General features: G+C 41.7%; 1 long non-coding RNA gene across 1 annotated transcript; it reads right to left on the bottom strand.

Annotated features, from left to right (window-relative positions):
• Nucleotides 1–392: 392 nt before the first annotated feature.
• Nucleotides 393–3588, bottom strand: LOC309844615. Its single transcript, XR_014300793.1, has 3 exons — nucleotides 3430–3588; nucleotides 2519–2600; nucleotides 393–787 (listed from the first exon to the last, which is right to left on the bottom strand). It is a non-coding gene; the product is annotated as an uncharacterized lncRNA (long non-coding RNA).
• Between the last annotated feature and the right edge of the window lie 3837 nt (nucleotides 3589–7425).

Raw genomic sequence — 7425 nt, 5'->3', positions numbered from 1 at the left:
AACTGAGGTCAATAATATGTGTCTTGCAGAGATTTTATGCAAGAAAAATAAAGCAAATTGCCTAACACAAGGAATCTTTAGTTCCCTTGTAACTCCAATAAATCTCTGGTCTAGCACAATTTTTTTACTGGGGGCAATTCTGGGATCAAAGGCAGGCACGGATTACTTGGGCCTGACTCACCTGTGTGCCAGACACGAAGTCATCTGAAATGTAAATACAGTCATCTGATAATGTATTATGTGAGATTAACTGCAAGCAGTTGCCTCTTATGGGAATGAGAAAATGAGGCCTGTGACAGCACTCTCTGTTTGATATGAAGTCTGATATGCAAGAAGGTGTGGTGCTTCCAGAACATTGTGGTTTTGGTGTGGTTGGTGATCACACAAAAGATCTGATAAAGGAAAAGTACAGTTTTATTCAAAAGAGTCCTTCACGGTGGAGCTCTGGGACCTTCCGTCCTGCCTCTGATTGCACCCTCCGGTGCTGTGGATGCTATGTTCCTGCAAGTCTGCCTCCAGCGCGCCCCATATGCATGCCGGAAGCCCAGGCTTTCTGCCCCAGGGCCGTCTGTGACATCACAGGGCTAGCTGCAGGCGTGCTAATGCTCCTGGCAGGACAGGAGCCAAGAGAGGAAACCTCCAGTGTCTGCATTCAGGGGGACAATTCGAGGAGGCGTTTCATGGGCTTCTCAGAAGGTCCCAGTAGAATCCGTCTCCTGATGCCTCGACATATCTTCAATATTGCTTCTTCATCCTGGTTCTCTTCTTCCCAGTTTCATCCTCCCTGCTGATAGCAATGGAAGAAGGCCATTGGAAGACCCTTCCCTTTAGAAGAGACCACCTTTTTTTTTTTTTCATTTATATCTCCATCCAACTTCCCAAAGTCTTATAATAACATATATGAATAAATCTTTTCCCAGTTCATTTTGGTTTATTTTGAATTCCCAGCAGGCTCACATGGGTCCCTGCTCCCTTAATGTTCCAAACCTATTTGTAACGGAACAGATTAGGGTTATGTTTACAGGAGTAGAGTCTGCCTGGGTTTTCCTCATTAATACAATAATCACTTACTGAATACATGTGCAGAGAAGATCCAGGTTTTATGGAGCCTAAACCTGATAAATTTGAAAAAGACATAGAAAATTTTTTTCTTTAAGTTTTGGAAAGGTCCTACGTGAATGAGAAGGGCTTGAAGTTATTCTTCATTGACTTTATGAAGTTCACTATGTTTAAGAAGTGTTCACTATGTGTAAGAAGTGTTCCAGGTGTTTGGGAAACATCAGTGCAAAAAATGCAAAACAAAACAAAACAAAAAATAAAGCTTCAAGATGAGGTCTATATTTCTAGCAAATTTTGTGACAAATTTGTGACTCGATAATTAATTTAAAAATAAATTTATAGAGAAATATTCCTGGTAAATGTTTATCTCTAAAAAAAAAAATTAAGCATAAAAAATTATCCTTGAGGATACTGGTCCTTTGGGTAGATCATACTTCATTATGAGAACAATCCTCAGACCTTTGAGATCCCATATACCCTACCCCAAAGAATATGAGTCCTTGCTGAAAAGCTCCCCTCTGTTTTTGCATCAACCCAGCCATGGGAAGTAGACTTCTTTGCTATGTGATTCTTAGTCTCTTGGAACTGAGTGAGTCCTGGGCATAAGGGGAGAGTCCTTCCTGGGTTTGCCTAGGCCCCTGGGTTCACACAAGCCTTTTTGTGCGGCACTCCTTGTGTCTGATTTCTGATTCCGTGTCCTTTCTCACTGTTGTGTGATTGTAGGAATTACCCATGAAGAGTATGTCAAGAATGCAGCCACCGAAACAGAGAAGCCTCACACTGAGATATGACCTATATAGGAAATAACAATGTGTACCGATATTGATGAGCTGTAAGTTTGACACCAGAGCAAATGTATGGTTCAATCAATATTCACCCATCTGGTGGGTGCAAGACCTTCCGAATGGAGACAAAACAACTCCTTGTGGCCCTGGGGTCCTCAGACATGTGAACCTGTGGATGAATTTCTCATCTATGTCGCTAATGAGCTTCCTCTTTTCTCGTGGAAACCGGAGTCATAGAACAAATGTGGCCTGGTGTCTGTAGCCTCGTCTGAAGCAAAGGGAACGATCTGACTCATGGGAGCATGAAGACCTGAGTGCAGATGGCAGGGCTCCCGTCACTCAGGGCATTGTGAGGCAACATAAAATAATTCTTCAAATTCCAATGACCTTGACCTTGAGACTTTGAAAACTTTCTGGACATGGTTATTTTAAACAAGAAAATCACTATGGACTGAACATCCAATTATCCAGAGTTAAGGCAAAGAGAAAAACTAAAAAGTATTTGGAGGCAAATTTTGAACAGAAAAGTCACCAAAGAACCAGGACCATCATAATATTTCTTAGTCTACAGAAATACTATGAAAAAATTGTAACAGTATGCAAATAAAGAATTTTATCATAATTCATAGAGGAACAGGTTTTCTTGATACAAAGTAGAAGAGAAGTATATTTACCTATAAGTGTTCTTCAGAAAGCAAACTAACAAGTTCTCCCCCTTCTGAGACACTCAACTTTGTGTATATTAATGATTTGCTCCTGTGGGGCAGGGGTGTGGCAGGTTAGCTCTGCAGCTCAAGCATTCGTCAAGGAGAGTGATGTCACTGAGTGACTGGGTGCCCAAGTTCTATTTCCCCAAAACAAAACTAGAAGACATAAGATTCTGCCCTTCCCCGGACATGGTCACCAGGCTCTTCTGTGTGGCTCTTTGTCTCCTGTGGGTAGGTAAGTGCAGGCGGGCTTCCTTCCCCGGAATTCCCAAGACCACAACACAAACCTTCCTCCCAAGATGACAACATTAGTCTCTGTCACTCTCTGTTACAGGACACATGGATGCTGGGATCACCCAGAGTCCAAGAAACGAGATCGCGAGGACAGGAAAGAAGGTGACTCTGAGATGTCACCAGACAGAGAACTATGACTATATGTACTGGTATCGACAAGACCTGGGACATGGACTGAGGCTGATCTATTATTCCATCGAAACTGGCAGCACTCAGAGAGGAGAAGTCTCCGATGGGTACAATATCTCCAGACCAAATACAAAGGACTTCCACCTCATACTGCCTTCTGTTACCTCCTCCCAGACATCCGTGTACTTCTGTGCCAACAGTTACCCACAGCGCTGCACAGCTGCCTCCTCTTTGCACACAAATGTAGTTGGACTGATCACCCTGAACTGAGCCCCAAGAAGGCCCTGCCTCCAGAGGAGTCACTGCTCTTGCCAGCATGAGAGCCTTAGGACAGTTGGCAATACAACACTTGGGGTTGAAGTCCGTCTCTATGCCAGTCCCAACCCTGACTGGACATCACCCCAACATCCTTAGCCTGCCAGTTCTCTCTTCTGCTGGTCTCTCTTTCCACTCACAGAAAGGAAAATGCATCTTTAGTTGAGAAACATGAAGAGCCCCTTGGTAATCTCAAAGCCCCCACATTCTTCTACTGCATCTGGGTTTCGGTGACTCCTTTAATCCTTTCCATGGCCTCTTCTACCCTTCACCTTGCAAGTCATAGACCTTCACTTGCATGGTCTCTACTTCCGGCTGCCTTTCTTCTATGAGGCAATAATACTTCAAGGTCCTGTAATGTTTGCGCCTGTCCACCCCCCTGTCTCTCCACCATCACCCTGCACAGCCTGCCCAGCTCTCCCTGTCCCAGCCACAGTCACACACATTCAGTTATTGCCTTGTATAACCCATGTTCTTTTCCTCCTTTGGAATCTTTTTTTTTACAGGCTATTTCTTCACTAAACATATGCCCCTCCCTCTTACTTCTGGAACTCTACTTCATCCCTCATATGAAAATCTATTTCAGGACTACTTTTAATTGTGAAAAGTAAAACTTAAATTTTACTAGAAGAAATTAAGAGAACTATTCTTAGACGTTTATTTGAGGAAGGATTCTTTTTTTTTTTTTTTTTAAGTGGAGACCTAGAAGAACACAAACCACAAAGAAAACTATAATTTCGGTTGTATGAAACTCTTCTATAACAAAACACATCATAAAAGTGAAAAGGTAAGCCACAGACTGGGAAAAGACATGAGGGGTGCAAAGCCGTGATGAAGATTTGGTGTGAAACACACCATTCCTGCTCAACAAATCCCCATGGCTGCTCCGTGGTTCCCAGCCTTCCTTGCGGACCTATGACCCAAGTTCTGCACAATGGGAAGTGTGTAAAAACAATCCAAGTCAATTCCAAGCCTTGCCTTTTAGAATATCCTATGGCACCATGTTGGGGGTCCCCAAGTATACACCCACATTTGGAGATTCACTGAAAGGATTCCTGGGAGACACATCTAAATGTAGTCAGAGCCAAGAGGTGTCAGTGACCCAGTAATTCTTCAGTGGCGGATCACAAGGGGAAAAGGCACAGGTGGAGTCTGAAGGAATCCACAGGCAGATGACCTTATGCGCTCCTCCTCCTTGGAGGGGTCACACACAGCTCACATTCCCCCAGCGACCAAATGGCAGCAACATGAGTATGGTGTTTCTGTCACAGGAGCCTCTTAGCGACTTAATGGCCAAGTTTTTATTGGGGGCTTTTCATATGGGCACCCACTGCCCACCACATACTAAAAATGTAGTCTCCCAGAAGGGAATCTGGTGTTCAGCATAAACTATGCGTTTGCATGAACAGTCTAGGCAAAGTGAACCATCCTGCTTAGTTGGGAGAAGTTGGTATCGGCACAGATAACTTTACCAGCCAAGTCCCCAGATGGTAGCCAGTGGCCCATCTTGCAAGCAGTCTTTCTGAGCACAACATTCTCAGGCTGTGTTAACTGCTTTCTGTGCATATACCTTTTAACTCTCTTTCCTGTGCTGTGATAAACCGGGCATGCACAAGCTATAAATTGCTAAATTAGAATATGGGATCAGCCTGACTCACTGGATGGTAATTTGGTGGACAACCACTGAAGAAAACTGTTCATGCCACATTATGCTCTGGGGTCCTGAGAATAGACCTCTATAGAGTTAAACTCCTGAGATTTTAGGATCTGTTTGGTATTCTGTAGCATAGCGGACATTGTCTAATGGTATCCAGAAGGAATAAAGAATTCTTATTACTTAATAAGAAAGAACACCCAATAAAAATAGCAATACTTAATCTAGGTAATTCATGTGAGAGTAAACACGAATTACCACTAGTTATGTGGATAGATTCTCAGCCTTACTTAGAATCGAAGTATTGTATACCAAAATAAGTTATGACTTCAAAATTACTAGGCTGAAACATTTTCACCTCTCCTATCATAAGGTTTTAGTAAGGTCTAATCTAGTTTTTGTCTGTACGAATTTGCCACGTAGAAACACCATATTCTTCCTTTTGTGTCTGGCTCTTTTTTTTTTTTTTTTTTTTTCACTGAACATAAGACTTTCAAAGTCCGTTCATGTTGGGACACCTGGGTGGCTCAGTTGGTTAAGCAGCTGCCTTTGGCTCAGGTCATGATCCCAGCGTCCTGGGATCGAGTCCCACATCGGGCTCCTTGCACAGCGGGGAGCCTGCTTCTCCCTCTGCCTCTGCCTGCCATTCTGTCTGCCTGTGCTCGCTCTCTCCCCCTCTCTCTCTCTGATTAAAAAAAAAAAAAAACAAAGTCCATTCATGTTGTAGCCTGCATCAGAACTTCATTCCTTGTTATGGCCAAATAATATTCCATCGTATAGGCAGATTGCATTTGTATATCCATTCATCAGTCAATGGACATTTGGAGTATTTCCACCTTTTGGCTCTTATGAATAATTCTGCAATGAACATTGGCCTACAAGTATCTGTTTGAGTTCCTGTTTTCTCTTCTTTGGGGCATATACCTAGAGGAGGAATTGCTGGGTCATATGGTAGTTCTATGTTTAACTTTTTGAGGAACTGTCAAGCTGTTTTTCTCAGGAGCTGCACTGTTTTACATCCTCATCTGCAATGTAGAAGGGTTCCAATTTCCCTACATCCTCACCAACACTTGCTTTTCTCCTCTTTTTCTCCGTTCCCCTCCTCCCCCCTCCTCCTCCTCCCTCTACAGTCATCCTAGTTAACCAGGAAGTAGAATCTCACTGTCATTTTGATTTGCATTTCCCTAATGACTAGTGGTGGTAAGTATCTTCTCAGGTGCTTATTGGCCATTTATAAATCTTCTTTGGAAGAATATGGTCTTTTTTGTCTGGTTGTCTTTCAGAGTTTCTCTCTGTCTTTATATTTAATCCTGTTACTGTGATAAGGCTCAGTGAGATTGAGGATGAAGTTTGCTTGGGAGATTTGTGGCTGGTAATGTCTTCAGTGCATGTTGTACTTCTGAAACATTTGTAATGTACTATAGAAGACACAAATGAGTAATTCATTGATACTATGGGGTACAAGGAGTCCTACTAAGAGAAGAGAGGTATAATAATAATTTTTAAAAAGAAAAGATGAGAAAGGAATCTGTTCTGATTTGTATTGAAGGTATCAATATGATCTTATGATTTTAAAGATGATATAGTTCCTAATTCTATCCATGGAAGGGTCTAGGAAGCAATTCAAAAGCCAACTAGTTTTATTTTCCTTATAAGGTGTGCTTCCAGTACCAACGAGCAAATCCATTGCAGAGTATTTGATTTCTAAAGGTTATTTATTCCTCTATAGAAGGAACAGGGCAGAAATTGCTTCTTCCAGATCCGGGGCAGAGAAAATACGAGGAGCATCATCTACACATCCTCTATAAGATATTTAACTTATAATAATGCAAGAATTATGATTATGCGCCATTTAACCAGTCACCTGGCCTGACCTCTTCAAAAAATCAAAGTCATGAGAACCATTATAGATAAGTTGATGACAGAGATGCCTATTTTAAAAGTGACTGACAACCAAAGAGACCTGACAACCAAGTTGATCAACCACGAGCTTTGATTTTGTCCCAGAGAAAAAGTCGAAATCTATAAAGGACACTTTTAGGACAGCTGGAGGAAGCTGAATCTGAAATATATATTAGATAATAATATTGTTTTGATTGGAATGCTGACATTTGTGATTATGTAGGAGAATGTCCTCTTTTTAAGGAGAGATCAACTGAATTATCAAGGATAAAATGTTTCTGAAGTTAAAGGTAAAATGTATACAAAGAGATAAAGCAAATGTTACAAAATGTCAGCAATTGGGGGACAGATGTACAATTTGTTATTCTGTCCCATTTACTATTCTTTCAGCTTTCCCATAAGTGAAAAGTGGAAGGAAAAAGCTTAAGATCCCATAATGTTGACATTATTTCAGTGTGATGGTGGTATTTACTGTATTCATTTTAATCTCTGAGATATTCTATAGTTACCATGAGGTATATGAAGAAGAGAAGATCTCTTGCAGCCCTATAGTATATTTTCCCCACAGGACACAGGCTAA

The sequence above is a fragment of the Mustela nivalis genome (genome assembly GCF_964662115.1).
Source record: "Mustela nivalis genome assembly, chromosome: 12".
NCBI lineage: Eukaryota > Metazoa > Chordata > Mammalia > Carnivora > Mustelidae > Mustela > Mustela nivalis.
This window is presented reverse-complemented; position numbering and strand designations above follow the sequence as displayed.